This window comes from Gracilinanus agilis, chromosome 2 (genome assembly GCF_016433145.1).
Source record: "Gracilinanus agilis isolate LMUSP501 chromosome 2, AgileGrace, whole genome shotgun sequence".
In the NCBI taxonomy this organism is placed as follows: Eukaryota; Metazoa; Chordata; class Mammalia; order Didelphimorphia; family Didelphidae; genus Gracilinanus; species Gracilinanus agilis.
Genome location: NC_058131.1, coordinates 199,982,073 through 199,998,826, shown reverse-complemented (window position 1 = coordinate 199,998,826; position 16,754 = coordinate 199,982,073). Strand labels below are relative to the sequence as shown.

General features: G+C 37.1%; 1 protein-coding gene across 1 annotated transcript in view; it reads left to right on the top strand.

Moving 5' to 3' along the window:
- Nucleotides 1-4,430: 4,430 nt before the first annotated feature.
- Nucleotides 4,431-16,754, top strand: part of MYT1L (myelin transcription factor 1 like) — a 309,828-nt gene continuing 297,504 nt past the window's right edge. The window contains exon 1 of the mRNA XM_044660933.1: nucleotides 4,431-4,513. The gene's annotated coding sequence lies outside the window, so the exon portion shown is untranslated. The remainder of the gene's footprint in view (nucleotides 4,514-16,754) is intronic.

Here is a 16,754-nt window from a genome sequence, read left to right as displayed (position 1 = left end):
ACACACACATACATTTTTGTAGGTGAGAAACTTGAATTCTCATGGTGAACTTGGAATCTAAAGTCCATGACTTACAATTACAATAGAGTTGTGTTTCTAGTAATTTTGGTTAATACTGACAGGAAATTAAAGACCTCAGGAGAAAAGCATCAGTTAATCAGCAGGCAGAGCTTGGATGGACTTCAGAGATCTGTTTTACAGATGAGGATATTGAAGTCATGGGATGCTAAGTGACACTTGTGTCATAGAGACCAAAGTACTCTCTGACTCCAGAGCTAGCCCTCTTTTTCCATTGTGCCAAACTGTCTCCTCAGGACTAAACCTTGGGAGGTTTGATTCCTTGCTCTGAATATGGGTTCAGAGTCAGGACACGAATTAGTTCTTCCTGAATGTGAAAGCTCGCCTCTATCCATTCTGGCATGATTCCCCTCCAGAAGGTATGTAACTTAGAATACAAAGAAGTATAAAATCCCTCCAAAAAGTACTCCCTTAAAGATGAAGAGGGGAAAAAAGGTTTGAGAGAGCAAGTTTAGGGAATTAAGTTCTTCCAGCATTCAGACAGAGAGACAAGAGATGGTAGAAAGAGCAAGGGCTTGACATGCAAATAGATAGATAGATAGATAGATAGATAAATAGATAGACGAATAAATAAATAAATAAATTGATTAATTAAATAGAATTAAAAATTAAAATGCAATGAAACGAAAAGAGCCAGGGACTTGGCATTAAAAGGCCCATATTTGAGTTCCATCTCTGCCACTCACTGGCAATAGGAACTTGAGTAATTCACTTAATCACTCTGTGCCTTAGTTTCCTAAATGAAATAATTAGAATGATATTTGTATTGGCTATGAGGTCACAGCCTTGTTGTGAATCCCAAATCATATATGTGAAAAATACATGGCAAATATTAAGGTGCCAAATAAACACGAATTATTAGTAAGCCAAGCTAATATCTACACAGATGTGTCCTAGAACCAGTATTGAGAATAAGCCCACTGGAGATTTAGGGCTTCAGGTTCTTCAATATATGGTTATAATTGACTTGGTTTTATATCATAATGAATTCCCTTGAAATTTGGGGTATTTTTTTTTGCTCAGAATGGTGCTGCTTTTGTTATCCCAGAAATATTTCCATGAAAATATAGTAGCAGCAAAAAAAGCATTTATAGCAAAATCCCTAATAGCTCGTTTGAAAGCCTTCAACATGTCAGCAAAGGGATAAAGAGAGCATTGGCCTTCTAGACCAAAAGTAGGATCACATATCTAACATTTCCCTGAAACATTTCGTGCCCTACTTAATTCAAGTGTATAGAATTTGGAACCAAAACTCTTGCGTATAAATTCCAACTCTGCTGCTTCCCACCCCTGTGTTCAGCTTTAGACAAGGAATTATGGTATCATATGTGACAAGAATGCTGGATTTGGAGTGAAAAGACCTGGCTGGGTTCAAAGCCCTGAATTGTCACATACCAGTTTGACCTTAAACAAGTTGCTTAAATGTTTTTAGGTCTTAAATTAAGTCTAATAGGTCTAATAATGCTTACACTCCCTTTTTTCAATCCTAAAGAATTTACCTAAAGGGTCACACTAACAACCTATTAGTTAAGCATTGATATGTTACTTACACAATGCAGCATTTAATCTGCAATCTGGTGATATAAGTAATTCACCTTTATATAGCCCTTTAAGGTTTAAAAAGTGCTTTCCTCATAGTAACCCTCTGTGGCAGGTTGGCGCAAATATCATTATTTCCATTTTACAGATGTGGAAACTGAGATTCACACAGTAAATATAAAAACCAAGACACTCCTAGCGCTATAGGTCCAGTGCTCTTTCCATAGAACCGTACTGCCTGTGGTTTTCCTTCCCATAAATAGTAAAGTCAAAATCACAGTATCATTCTGAGTAACTTGTGGTTATAAAATAAATAAAGATCACTTTTTGCAAACTACCTACATTGATGCACACTTTCTCCACCCCTCACTCCTGCTATCTATCTTCTTTAGGTGCCCTGTCATCCTAATCTGCTCTCCCATGTTTGTGAACTCCCTCATGGAATCTCCCATCACCCAGGAAATATTATTCCTTACTCATCTAACTTTGAAATTTCCCATGACATTGTGGAAGGAATGGCATGGCGAGGAATTTATTTTTAGTTTGGAATTAGACCAGTGGGTAGATCTGTGATTATACTGGCAGTGGGAATTCCCAGTGAGGAAACTCCCTTTACCAGTGGAGATTAGCATCTGTTCTGTAATTTCTATAATTGCCTGGAACCTTGGGAGTAACTTGCACTGGATCACACAGCCAATACAGATTCAGAGTTAGAGCATGAAAATCGTTCTTCCCTAACATGAAAGCTTGCCTTTATACTGATTCTGATATAATTCCCCTCCAGAAGGTGGGTTTTTGAAGGAAGTATGACATCAGGAAAAGAACTCTAGATTCAGACAAAAAAAAATGCTCCTTGAGGGCAGGGGTTATATCCCAGTCAAACTTTACTGCTGCCTCCCTGATCAAATACATTGTTGTTATTACTAGTTTTGTGACCACGGGCAAATTAATTCATTTCTTTGAGCCTGTTCCTACATTTTCAAAATGACTACTTTGTGGTACCTCAAAAAAAATGTGAATTATCCTAATCATCATTATCTCTGCTCTATATCTTGTGATTTTGAGAAAGAAAACCAGTTAATTGATCATATGATCTATTAATGACTTCTGCAATGATTTTCTTGAGCCAGATTTTGAAGCTCCACCTAATTTGCCTAAAGTATTTATGATGAAACATGCAAATATCAAGCCAAATAGGGAGAGATTTGGGGGAAATAAACTAAGGCTGGCATACTTTTTCAGCAGCCTTCAATCACATTGAATAGACAACTTCATTCAGAACCATTTATGTAAGGAAGGATCTCCTCAATCAAGAGTCTGATATGATTCTAAAGCTACTAGAGGAAAGGAGAAAGGAAATAAGCATTTATTATGTGCCTACTCTGTGCCAGGCACTGTGCTAAGCACTTTATAAATATCACATTTGATCCTTACAACAATCCTGGAAAGTAGGTGCTATTAACCGCATCTTCCAATTGAGGAAACTGAGGCAAACAGAGATTAAGTAACTTCTCCCACAGCTAGTAACTGTTTGAGACCAGTAAATTTAGTTCTTCCTGACTCCAGGCCCAGAACTATCTCCACTAAGCTAAGTACCTTCCTTTCAAGGATTATCCCAGGCTGAACCTAGGATGCAAGCTCTAGTTTGAAGCTAACCTAGAAGGTCAACATTGGTTCCCTTTGACCCAACTTTGTAGAGTGTTCATTTCTAGGATCCCTGGAATTTCTTATCAGCTTGTGAAGTAAACATCCCAGATGGTGGCAGGTACCCTAGGACTTTCTAGAGCAGATAAAAATTACCAACAGCAATAGAACTGTCCACCATCTAATAGATGCTCTGAACCACCTGGTGTAAATTGGCAGCACTAACTTTCCTAGGGAAAGGAGTTGCTGGATTTATCCTAGTCCAGATCCATACTAGAAAACCACAATAGTAGAGTCTTAACTATGGGAATCCAAAGGTCTACTGTAATGCTCCTAATCATAAGGCTACAAGACTTACATTTGGAAAGGACTTTGAGATGCTCTATTCCAGTTGTTACGAACCATGGGACAGGGAAACGTGTGAGGGACTCTAAACTATTACAAAGGAGTAAATCGATATTAAGCATTGCCCTTTTGATTTTCATTTGGCTTCAACAAAATATGCAGCAAGTCAGTATAATAAATGAGCAAACATATTTTTGTAGGCTTAAAAAGTGTCTTACACATATATACATACATGTATATTTTTCATATCATCACTGTTGTTTATTAAAACAAAAATGAATTCTAAACTGTTTCTGAAATCAAAAGAGTTTTTTACAATCATGTTTTTCCCAATCAATGGTACAACAGTATAGTATTCTGTGAAATGTTTTAACATTTGAAGGGCATTCTTATTGAAAAGTTTGGGAGCCACTGGTTTAATTCAACCCACTCATTTTATACTTAAGGAAAGTGCGGCCCAGAAACAGTAGATTATATAGTAAAAGTTATATTAGCTAATAAGTTGCAACTCATGCTTTGAACTGAAGTCCTCTGATTCCATAGCCACTGACTTTTTACTTTACCATGAGGCTGATAAAGCTCATGAGATCTTAGATACATAAGCAAGAATATTTCTATACTTAATGGCAGTTGTTAGGCTCTAGAACCTGCTAGTTAACAAATTCAGAGAGCATGATATTAATGTCTTATTCCTATTTATGCTCAAATAAACTAAAGAGATGCTATGCTGTTTTCCATATTTTACAGATGGATAAACTGAGGCACAGGGAGATTAAGTGACTCCTCCACAGTCACACAGCCGGAGAGGACTAGGATTAGACCTCAGAGCTCCTGACCCCCAGACCTGTGTCTTTCCCTTTGAGCCACCACGCTGCCTCCCTACTTAGGAGAAAATACTTTCTGTAAGGTAAATGGTGGTCTCTTCTTTACCTTTGGACATATAGGGTGTGCCTGAAAAGACAGAAGTTTATCATACATACCTAGTAGAACAATACAATCTATAAGTACGTATTTAGTGCTAAGTAATAGAACTAGGAGTTTTAACCTTTTCTCTATTTCCAGGGCTAGTTGTTTAGGTGATTTTTAAAATATCAGCTAATGTATCATTTGATTTAATGAACCTTCAATTTTCTTACAACAGACTTGAAGACCAAATAAAACTTAGCTCACTAAATCTGTCATCCTATGCTTCTATGAAAAATTCCATCTGCTTACATAATTTGTAGCCTATGAGTTGGAAGGAGATCTTTATCATGTCAGGTGAAAAAGGCATAATCATTGGAGGAGACGTATAGGATGACAAATGGTCCAGAGGACATGGGTTCCAATCCCTTTAATGCTACTTAGCTTAGAACTTTGGATTATTTGCTTAACATTTTTCAGCAGCAGAGACTATGACTAGCTAAACTGTGTTATAGATATGACATGTGTTTTAAAAACAAAGAAGAGAGAAACCAAGGGAAACATTTAAATGTGAAAAACCAACAGGTGTATTTTTGTGGATGAGTAGACAAAGTTATGTATTTGTGTGCCTATGAAGCAACACAAAGCATTTCAGAGTTAGAAAGTTAGGAATCATCTAATCCAGTCTCCTCATTTTACAGAGGACAAAGCTGAGACAGAAAAAAAAAAGTATTTACCCATAGTTTCATAGCTAACAGGAAACAGGGACAGGAATTGAATCCAGCTCTCCTGACTCCACTTCCCAAGCTCTATTAACTATGCTATATTAATAATAAATCACCTTTCCACAAAGTCAGCCATCTTCAAGAAAGACTTGGTAAGGAGGGGACAGAGAGAGAAACATAAATGATACAAGTCAGAGTAACCCTGAAGCAGGAGGGAAAATTCTAAATAGTGTTTCTGTTCACTGCACAGTATTTTCCATTCTCCAACATACAGGGAATAATTCCTATCCTGGTCACTCCTAAAATCTTTGAAGTTTGCTTTCCCATCCCATCTCCTCTTTCTATCACCTGCTACAATACCCAATTATCAATCCATCCTTCAGCTTAAAAAGTACTTCTGCCATGAGATCTTTCATGTTTCTAGCGTTAATACCTTGTCTCCACCACCACCAATTCCTCTGTATTTATTTTGTATATTTGCTCATATTGTTTCTCCCCATAGATTGTAAATTCCTTAAGGGTAGGAACAATTTCATATATATTTTAGTACAAAAGCATGGTGCTGGATATATGGAACTTAATAAATTCTTGTTTCTTCATTGATTAAAATGAAAATCACTTTAGTGACTGTCAGAAGTCTATCAGTTATTTGCCCTTTGTAGATGACTGATTTATTATACTGTGGTCTTGAATTAATTCATGCTAACATGCTATCTAAATTATCATTTGCATTTTAATTTTTTTAATCTAATTATCAACAGAAAGGCATTTCCTATATCAGAGAGCAGCGAGGAAATTTGGGGAACTAGAGAAGTCCATGAAATCATGCTAGGTATATTCACAAGCTGAGGTATGGAAGTCACTGTCTTCCTGCTTCCTTAGAGAAGAATGATCCAGTGTTATCCACTACAAACCCAAATAAGCTGCAGAAATGAGCAAATGGCCTTGAAGGAGTCGTATAGCTAAAGAGCAGCAAATAGTAGACATCAGCAAACACTGCAATTAGAAACCATCAGACAGCCAGGAGAAAGCAGAAATACATACCCACAGGACATTTTTCTCTAAGGAAAAAGGAACCCTTGAAACTTCTGTCACTGTCTTTGAGTTTTGCTGACCCTCGAACCTATAAATCTGCCAGCAGTCATCTTCCTCCTTCCCATAGCCACCTTTAAACCTTCCCTCAAGTCTTCCCATCCTCATCACTTTTCCCTACTGAGAAATCAAAGTAAAGAATCAAAGAACTTTGGGGACTAGAAAGGATATTCAGGATCATCTAAACAAAACTCCTCATTTCAAATTTGAGGAAACTGAGGCACTGGGAGGAAAAAGGGTTTGTCTGAGGAAGTAGCATGTTATCATAAAAAAAATCCATTGTTTTGGAATTAGATGATCTGGTTTGGAATTATAACTCTGTCATTTACTGGCTGGGACACATTAGACAAGTCCCTGCCTTCGTGAGGTCTTTGTTTCTTCATCTGTTAAATAAAGGAGTTGGATAAGTTGATATCTACATTCCTTTTCCATTTCAAAATCCAAAGTCTCATTGCTAGCTAACAGGTAAGGCAGTACTCAGAAAATACTTCTAACTCTAAATCCGGAGTTCTTTTTAAGCCCTACTTTTTTTTTTGTCCTTTAATGGATACTTCTAGTACTTGATTTTAGCTTGGATGAAATTATCTTTTTGTACTTTTAGATTTACTTGACATCCAGTAATGCATTCCTCTGCTTCTTAATTTTTTTTCTTCCTCTGTGAGAGATCTTACCTTTGTAGGCCTCAATTTCTGTTTTAAAAAAAGAGAGAGATTTAAGATCCTAAAGGTAACAGGAAGATACTGGAGTTTATTGAGTTGGGAAGTGTCACAATGAGAGCTATAGCTTAAGAAAATCACTTTAGTGACTGTCAGAAGTCTAAATGCAAAAAATAAGGCATGAGGTGATGAGGGCCTGCACTAGAGTCAGTGTCAGAGGAGAGAAGGGGATGTATTCAAGAGAGATTGCAAAGGTGCAACCGACACTTGGCAACAGCCTGGACATGGGAAGTGAGATGGTGAGAAATCCAGGATGACTCCTAGTTGCAAACCTGAGGGACTGGAACGATGATGTTGCCCTCCTCAGAAATAGGAAAAATAAGAGAGAAATAGAAAATAAGAGGGGAAATAGAATGAGTTCTGTTTGGGGTATATTGAGTTTAACATGTCTACTGGACATCCAGGACAAGATGTCTAAAAGGTAGTTGGAAATGTGAAAACAAAGGGCAGCAGAGAGATTGGGGCAGGAATGGTAGATTTGAAAATCAGCCATATAGAGATGGCAATTAAATCTGTTGGGGTTGAGGAGACCGTCAAATGAAGCAGAAAACAGGAAGAGAAAAGGACCAAGGGCACCTATGATGAAAGGAGATCCATCAAAGACAGAGGAGTAATCAGATAGGAGAAAAACCAGGAGAATGTATTCATCTTTGAATGGAAAGACCCACTCTTGTGCCCTCAAAAGACAGGTACAGCAGGAGATAAAGGGCCTGAAGTTGAAAGGAAGGTTACCCTTTGTTATACTGGAGGTTCTCCACATGCCATTTGGGAGACTGAGCTGGCAGAAAGGGGTGGCAGATGTCTTGGGCTGGTATAGATGGAAATCGTTGCTTTGTACCAGATGGAAGATGCCTGGCCTGGCCCCAACAAAGCCTTTCCTCAGGAAATACACTGTGCCACTGAGCAGGAAATAGAAGGCTTGGGGCACCAAAGTACCCCAAGCCTTCTATTTCCCGCTCTCCGAAGTCTGAAGTCTTCTCACCTGGAGAGGCTGGCTATGAGGCAGCATCAGGAAAAGGAAGACTCATTACCAAGTGGTAGAAGGAATCTCAGAGTCAATCAGTTTAAATGTAAGGAAACTCTGGCCCAGGGAGGTTCATGCAAGTAATAACTGAGGTGGATCTGGAACCCAGTTTTTCTTTCAAAGTTTCCAACGTCAGGACATCTTTCATTTTGCCCCATTGCTAGTTAAAAATCAGTATTCTTCTTCTTCATTGGAGGGGAATTGTGATATAGTGAAAAGATCCTTTTCCTTAGAGTCAGGAAGGAATAGGTTTCAAATTCTAACTCAGAAATCTGACGCAGGTATGCTGCTGACTTCAATTTTCTCATCTGTAAAATGGGCATAATGATGCTTATGTTAGTATTATAAGTATGTCAGAGGGTTGTTATGAGTTTCAAATGAATGCAATGTATGTTGAAATACTTAAAGTACTACATGAATTTCATCTTTTTCATCTACTGCAATGAATGTTTTTAGAAGCCATTGGATCTTTCTGCTAATGAATGTAGTCATCTTTTGAATATGTTAGATCATTTGCCTTCATAAATATCCCTGTGAGTAGCAAGTGGTGTGTTTTATTATAATTATTTTTACAGATATAAAATTAGAAGGGAGCAGTATCTAGTGCACCAATGAAACAGCAATAATAAATGAACCAAAATGGTTTGGTGATTCAGCTTCCAGCCACTAATCAGCCTAAATGAAACAAACAGAATCTCAGGAGAACCAGTCTTTGGATTATTGTGAGACTTTTGGTCATGTTGGGACACAGATTTTAAGCGAGGATGGAAATTTTTTCTGTGTTTATTGAGCCACTTCTGGTCCCAAAAGCTACAGAAAAAATGAATTTCAGCTCAATTCAAAGAAAAATTTCCTATCAATTAGAGCTGTACAAAAATACAATTGACTGCCGTGTTGGAATATAAAGGATTCCTATCATGAGAGGACCAAATGATTACTCATTGGTGATATTGTTGATCAAGAAGGGATTTAACCAGATGACCATTGAGGTCTTTTCCAACTTTGAGATTGCCTGATTGTTTGAGAACCTGTAAAGAGAAAAGTGAGTTCAAGCCCAACCTTTTTATATGACCCTGATCAAACTGCTTAATAATCTCTATGTACCTCAGTTTCTTCAACTGTGGTAATATTACCTACTTCACAGAACTGTTGTGAAGATCATATGAAATAATAAAGGTCATAGAGTCATTTGATTCTTTCATGGCACTGCTTTCTTCTGCCCTCCAGGGAGGATTATGTTGCCTTTGCTAGGCATCTTGCTTCTGATTTCCCCTGAGTATCTCTGGTGGTCTCTACTCTCTGCTACCCTTTGCTGGTTCTCAGCTACATAACTCCTACAAGACTATCTGCTTCTATCTGGTGACAAGGGCTAAAACTCTCAGTGCCTTTCACAGTCTAAGACTAGGTAGCCTGAAGTCACAATAGCCCTATGTGTCTGGACAGCCAAAATAAGCAAGGAGAGGATGTGGGCTATGATCAAGTCTATTCTTTTGACTGACTCACATACTTTCACTCAAGGTCCCTGGCTCCAATCAGCTATATAACCAGGGATTAGGAAATTCCATTTTAACTCCTATCAAATCCCTGACTATCAGTCTGCATCCCCAAAATCCAGTTTTGGAAACACACACACACACACACACACACACACACACACACACACACACACATAGAAACTTGATGGAGCTGGAATGACAAAGGTCTACTCAATTGTATTAATGCTTCTGGTTAGCATTCAAATAAAGCTGTAGAAATAGTGAAAGGAATAGGTGAATCTGGCAGGGTTAAAAGCCTCTGCCATGTTCTACATTCCAGTCTCTTTTATGCATACATTCCAACAACAAAAGTGCTGATCTTTGTTTAAGTTCTTGGCCAGCAAAAAATTACAGATCTCTATATACATAAATAAATTGCAGTCATGAAAGAGGTGGGAATAGAACTCAGATTTTCTGATTTGTCATACTTTTGCTTTCCCCACTAATTAAACACACCAGATTATAAACTTAGTTAATTTCTATGGTATTTTAATTGCTTAATTTTATTTAAATAACATATATTATAAATTGTATATATGTATATGTACAAATTATATGTTTCTATATTTAAATAAATTTATTGTTTTTAAATGATGTTTTCAGAAGCCCCCCCCTCGAGTTCAACTTTTACCTCACTGTAGATGACTCCCAAGTTTATCCTCATCTCTTCTTTAAGTTCTAGTCTTGTATCTCCGATTGCTTGCTAGAGATGTCTACTTATATGTCCTATAGGCATCTCAAGTTCAACATGAACAAGACAGACCTCATTTTCTTTCCCACTTCACTCATTACTTCTCCTAATTTCCCTGTTTCTGTCAGGGACACTACCATTTTCACAACCACCTAGGTATACAACCTAGGTGTCATCCTTGATTCTCCCCTATCATTAATACCTCATTTCCAGTGAGTTGCTGAATCTAGGCAATTTCACTTCATCATCATCTCCTATATATGTGCCCTTCTTTCTATCACACCATAAACATCCTAACTCAAGTCTCCATTTTCTTTTAGCCACACTATTACAAAAGCCCTCTTATCAGTTTTCCTGCATCTATCTTTTCTCTCTCTTCGATCCATTTTCCACATATCTGTCAAATTATTTTTTCCCCTAAAGCACAAGTCCGATTTCCACTATCCTGACCAAGAAGTTTTCAGATTGCCTTTAGGATAAAAAATAATCAGCCTCTTTTTGACACTGAAGTTTATTCACAGCCTATGAGACCCCAGCCTCTTTTTTAGAAAATTATACATTATTTCTTGTTACATACCCTACACTCTACTCAGACTAGCAGGCTTGCTATTCTCTTTAATATAAAATTCCATTCCCCACTGCCATATCTTTGCACAGGATTTCTCCATGCTTGAAAAGGACTCCTTTCTTGGAATGCCTGGATATCATTAAGCTAAAGCACTATGTGCTTAAAGGGACTTTCTATAATTTCCACCAGTAGTCAGCATTGTCAGACTCAAATTACTTTATATTTATTTTGTAAATAGCCAATACATATTCAGTATTTTTCTCTGAACTTATTTCATCATCCCCAAGACTACCCTGATCATACCAAACACATATTCCTTAATAGAACTATAAGTTCCTTAAAAGAAGAGAAAATCTCACTTTTGTTCTCATATCTCCAGGTTCTTACCCAATTATTGACCCATAATATGTACTTAATTAAGGATTATTTGTTGATTGAATGAATGAATCATTTTTCTTATTTTTTTTAGATTCCTGATTTTTTTTTTTAAACCCTTACCTTCCGTCTTGGAGTCAATACTGTGTATTGGCTCCAAGGCAGAAGAATGGTAAGGGTAGGCAATGGGGGTCAAGTGACTTGCCCAGGGTCACACAGCTGGGAAGTGTCTGAGGCCAGATTTGAACCTAGGACCTCCCGTCTCTAGGCCTGGCTCTCAATCCACTGAGCTACCCGCTGCCCCCCCCCCCCCGATTCCAGATTTTTTTAAATTTTTTTATTTTTAGAAAAATTCTCCATGATTACATAATTCATGTTTTTACTTTACCCTTCACCCCGTCAAACCCCCTCCCCCATAGTTAACTCGCATTTCCACTGGTTTTAACATGTATGGTCAGTCAAGACTTATTTACATATTATTGATAGTTACATTGGTGTGGTTCTTTCGGGTCTACATCCCGAATCATGTCCTCATCAACCCATGTGTTCAAGCAGTTGTTTTTCTTCTGTATTTCCACTCCTGTAGTTCCTCCTCTGAATGTGGAGAGCATTCTTTTCCCTAAATACCTCAGAATTGTCCTGGGTCATTGCATTGCTGCTAGTACATACGTCCATCTCATTCCATTTTACCACAGTCTCTGTGTACAATGTTTTTCTGGCTCTGCTCCTTTCACTCTGCATCAATTCCTGGAGGTCTTTCCAGTTCACATGGAATTCCTCCAGTTTATTTTTCCTTTGAGCACAATAGTATTCCATCACCAACATATACCACAATTTAGTCAGCCATTCCCCAATTGAAGGGCATACCCTTGATTTCCAGTTTTTTTTGCCATCACAAAGAGCGCAGCTATAAATATTTCATCAGAAGTTATAGCATCACAGCTCTACACCTAAAAGGGTCTTCAAAGGACATATAGTCCAACCCCCTCAATTTACAAATAAGGAAATTGAGGCACAAAGATATGAAATGATTTGCCTGAGATATTGCAGATACTGTGAGAAATAGGGTTTCAAATGAAATATCCTGACTTAAGAGCCTTTGCTCTTTCTAGTGGACAATCTCACACCTATATTGTGATTGTTGCCCACCCTTTTTGTGTTTGATAGTGACATGAATCTGATCTAATTTTTCTTCTTCTGTTTTCTAAGTGTTTTTCTCCTAAGCTGATCATTTAGAACAATTCAATTCTTCTCTCCCTCCCTATAGAAGAAAAAAACCTTTAATTTATACTACCTATAAGAGACACTTAGATTCTACTTTGCTTTCCCAGAGTCCTTTGCATTCTAGTTTCCTCCTTGAATCTTTTCTTCCTCTTCAAGGACTTTTTTTCCCAGTCAAACTGTATTTAGAGTATTGTGTTCAGCTCTATTCAATATATTTTACAAGAGAACTGACCAATGAAAACATGACCAAATGGAGGAGTAGGAAACTCAAGTCTTTTTCAACATAGTAAAGGGAATCATCAAGACCTTAGAATCATAGATCTAGAGCTGAACAGGACGTCACTTATTGGACACATATAACTTCCCAATATTTTCCAATATGTGTATTTTATGTAGAAGAATGGAGTATCATGTGGCGTGGTACAGGAATTCTAGCCTGGAGACCTTGAACCTATTTTTGTTTTTTTAACCTTTACCTTAAGTCTTAGAATCAATATTAAGTATTGGTTCCAAGGCAGAAGTGTGGTAAAGGCTTTCTACATCTCCAAGCCTGACTCTCAATCCATTGAGCCACCTCACTGCTAACCTGGAAGCTGTTTTTGAAAATAGTTTCGTAAATTCATTTCAGTATAATTGTTTTAGATTCCTATTTTTATGTATTTAAAAATATTCTGAGGCAAGGCCCATCAGTTTCCCTAGAAAGCCAAAGGGATCAATGATAAAAACAAGGTTAAGAAGCCTGGGAGAGAGGAAAAAAGCATTTGATCTGGAGTCAAGTTTAAATCCTAACTCTGACAATCACTAAATTTGTGATGAGACAAATCATTTCATCTCTCTGGGCTTTGATGTTCTCATACATAAAATGAAGGGGCCAAAAAAGATGACCTTTATGGCTTCTTCTAGCTCTAAATCTAGCTAGCTCTATTCTCTCTAACCACAGCTATAGCTTGACCCCAAGAAACAGAAGAAGAGTGGTAGATCTGTGATACAAGGTGAGTGTTAAGAAAAGACAGATTTTAGTTGAACACAAAGGAGAAATTATTAATCTTTGCAGCTGCTCAAAAGTGGATTAAGCTTCTTCATGAGATAGTAATTTTCCTAATTTTCTGATCACAAAGATAAGAAAAATACTTAAGTGAAAGGAAATTATATGTTAGTAATTTTCAAAATCAATGGATACTTAAAAGATAAATTGAGCTCCCTAAATTTTATTTCAATAATAATTAATAATATCATATTTATATAGTACTTTAAGATTTGCAAAGTGATCTCCATATTACCTCATTTGATTCTTGCAATGTCCCTGTGAGGTAGGTAGATATTATTATTATCCCCGTTTTCTAGATGAAGCAAATGAGGCAGAGAAAAGCTAAGAAATTTTCCCAGAGTCCAATGGTTACAAAGTGGTGGAGGCAGAATTCAAATTCAGATCTTCCTATCTCCAAGTCCCATATTCTCTCCATTGTGCCACCTAGCTGCCTCTAGTCTTTTTTAATTTCTTCAGTTCTAAAAAAAAGAAAATGTATAGATTAATTCAAGAAATATTTATAACATATAATGTTATGGGACAATATAGGGTATTATAGACTCTACAAGTATCTTCAGGACTTTTTAATATCCTCATGGGGACTAATTATGAGAAACTAAGAGTAATTCCCTTTATAGTTTATAATTTACTTGAATGTCACATTTTCCTTCCTTTTGCTTTCTTATGTATAGATTTGTGTGTATAATATTTCTAAGAGGTTAGAGTTGGCTGGCATTCTCAAGGATAACTAGATATGAGAAACAGGATATGACACAAAAAGAGAAGAAAAAAAGAACTCTAGAAAGTGCATAGCATGGTTAAAGGAACAGAAGCAGGTGTGTGACAATGACACAATAAGGAAACCAGACTTAGAGTGAATAGTGCATCCTGGGAAGGAATAAGAAATGAGGTTGGATAGATTGGAAAATGAATTTGCTAAGGTATGTGAAAGCAAGGAAGAGAGTTTTAGAATTTAGAATAAACAGCAGCCAGGAACATTTAAAGTTCATAGGAATTATTGGATCAGAGATAAACTGGAACTGTAACATCATATATTTCACTGCCTTCATTTTACAGATAAAGAAATTAAGATCCAAAGAGGGGAATTGACCAAGGTCACGAAAGCAATAAATGGGAGAGCCAGGAATCAAGCACAATTCCTTCAACTCCAATTCCAACACACTCTTTAAACTATATGACTGTGATGCTTGCTAGTAAGGTGATGAAAGAGACTGACCAATTAGAGTAAAGAACTGAATCTTGAAGACTTAGAGACAATTAGACCAGGTAGGAGGATGGAGCAATTTGAAAGGCATGAGAGCATAATAATTCAGATTAGAGTTGTGGCATGGGAAATGATGAATTTAATCTTCCTTAAAAAGAAGTTATGGGAGGGGCAGCTGGGTAGCTCAGTGGATTGAGAGCCAGGCCTAGAGACAGGAGGTCCTAGGTTCAAACTTGGCCTCAGACACTTCCCAGCTGTGTGACCCTGGGCAAGTCACTTGACCCCCATTGCCTACCCTTACCACTCTTCCACCAAGGAACTAATACACAGAAGTTAAGGGTTTAAAAATATAAAAAAATAAAAAAAAAGAAGTTATGGGAGGTCAAATAAGTGGCTCAATTGAAGGAAAGCCAGGCTTGGAGATGGAAGATCCTGAGTTCAAATCTGGCTTCATACACTTCCTAGCTGTGTGATCTTGAGCAAGTCACTTACTCACCATTGCCTAGTCCTTACCACTCTTCTGCCTGAGAACCAATATACACTATCGATTCTAAGACGGAAAGTAGATGAGACATATGCTTACCTATAATCACATTAAACTGTAAGTGACAGTAATATCCAAGTAGAAATGTCCTGGAGGTAATGTGGGAAACATGAGGTTGAAAGTTGGGTGGGTCAGGAAATCTTGAGTGAAAATCAGAATAGGATCTTTAGTATGGAAGCTTCGAATTATAAAGCAATGCCCATCCCAGTGAACAAGGAACTAAGATCTGAATTAAATAGGAGGAAAGGTTCAGGTGGTATCTCATTTGAGAAATCATATGTCACCATTTTCAGCATACTCAAGTTACTGGCTGCCACACCAAGATCCTCTTTGTGGTGTTGTATGTCTGGAAACCATTGAAAATCATATATAAAAAAATTAAAATCCCACAATCTAAAGGCATGCTAGAAATACTCTTGTGTGAGTAAATATATATAAAAAGAACATCATCAATGATATATCCAGAAAAGCATGTGGGTTTTCAAGTAGGAAGAATAAGAAATAACAAATGGATGGCTTGAGTACTGTACTATTATACACCCTATATTAACTATATCCTTTATAAAGCATTTGTAGAAGATATGGACATGACTTGTACAAGATGAGAGAAGTTGGTTGGTCTGCCATAAGTAGCATGGAGGGATTACCTAGCCTGGTGAAATCCCATTCCAAAATAAGTATTATTATTCAGGGAAATGGTCCCATCCATAGACTGATATTATTATTGTGGATTCTATCATATTAAAAATCCCACAAATACTTTCTCAAGACCTTTACTAAAAGTCGCTTTTTATAAAGGAAAAAACTAGGTTATATCTATTTGCATTATAATTAGGGGAAGAGTGAACTAGTTAAATAATTTTTTCATTGAACAATCCCATAAGAATTAACTTCCAACTACCTTCTCACTTTCTTCCATGTCACTTAAACCAAACTCAACCTTTGAAAACAGTTCACAAAAAAGTGAGAACATTGTTTTGTGGTTCTTGGTCAGTGTTGCCTTCTTACTTCCCCCAGTTAGGTGCAAAGCATTAATTTTTAAAGAAGAGAGCCATTGCAGAGTAACTGGTAAATATTGTGGGCGAGTGGCAGGAGTTAGTTTGAGAGTAGAGAAAGGAAGATATCAACTATTTTCAAATTTCTATGTAATGAGAATGTGGTTTCTATTAAATATCTCAATTCAAGTTCATTTTCATTACGATTGTTGTGTAGATTGAAGGGTAATGAGGGCAAGATCTGTATCCTTTATTTCTTTGCATTGTCTATAGTGAATAACAGTGATTTTCACATAATAGTTACTCAAAATGATGATCATTAAGAGAAGATGACTTCTTTTAGTTTAGGGAGAAATGAGAAGAGGACTAACATTTAGAACAGGATAGCATAAAGTCAAACTTTAGCAAGAAGAAGAGATTTGGTATGGGGAGGTGGGTAGTGTAGCAGTGGTAGTTGTCTAAGTATTCTAAGAGCTATCATGTAGTTGATATACTCTATTAGTT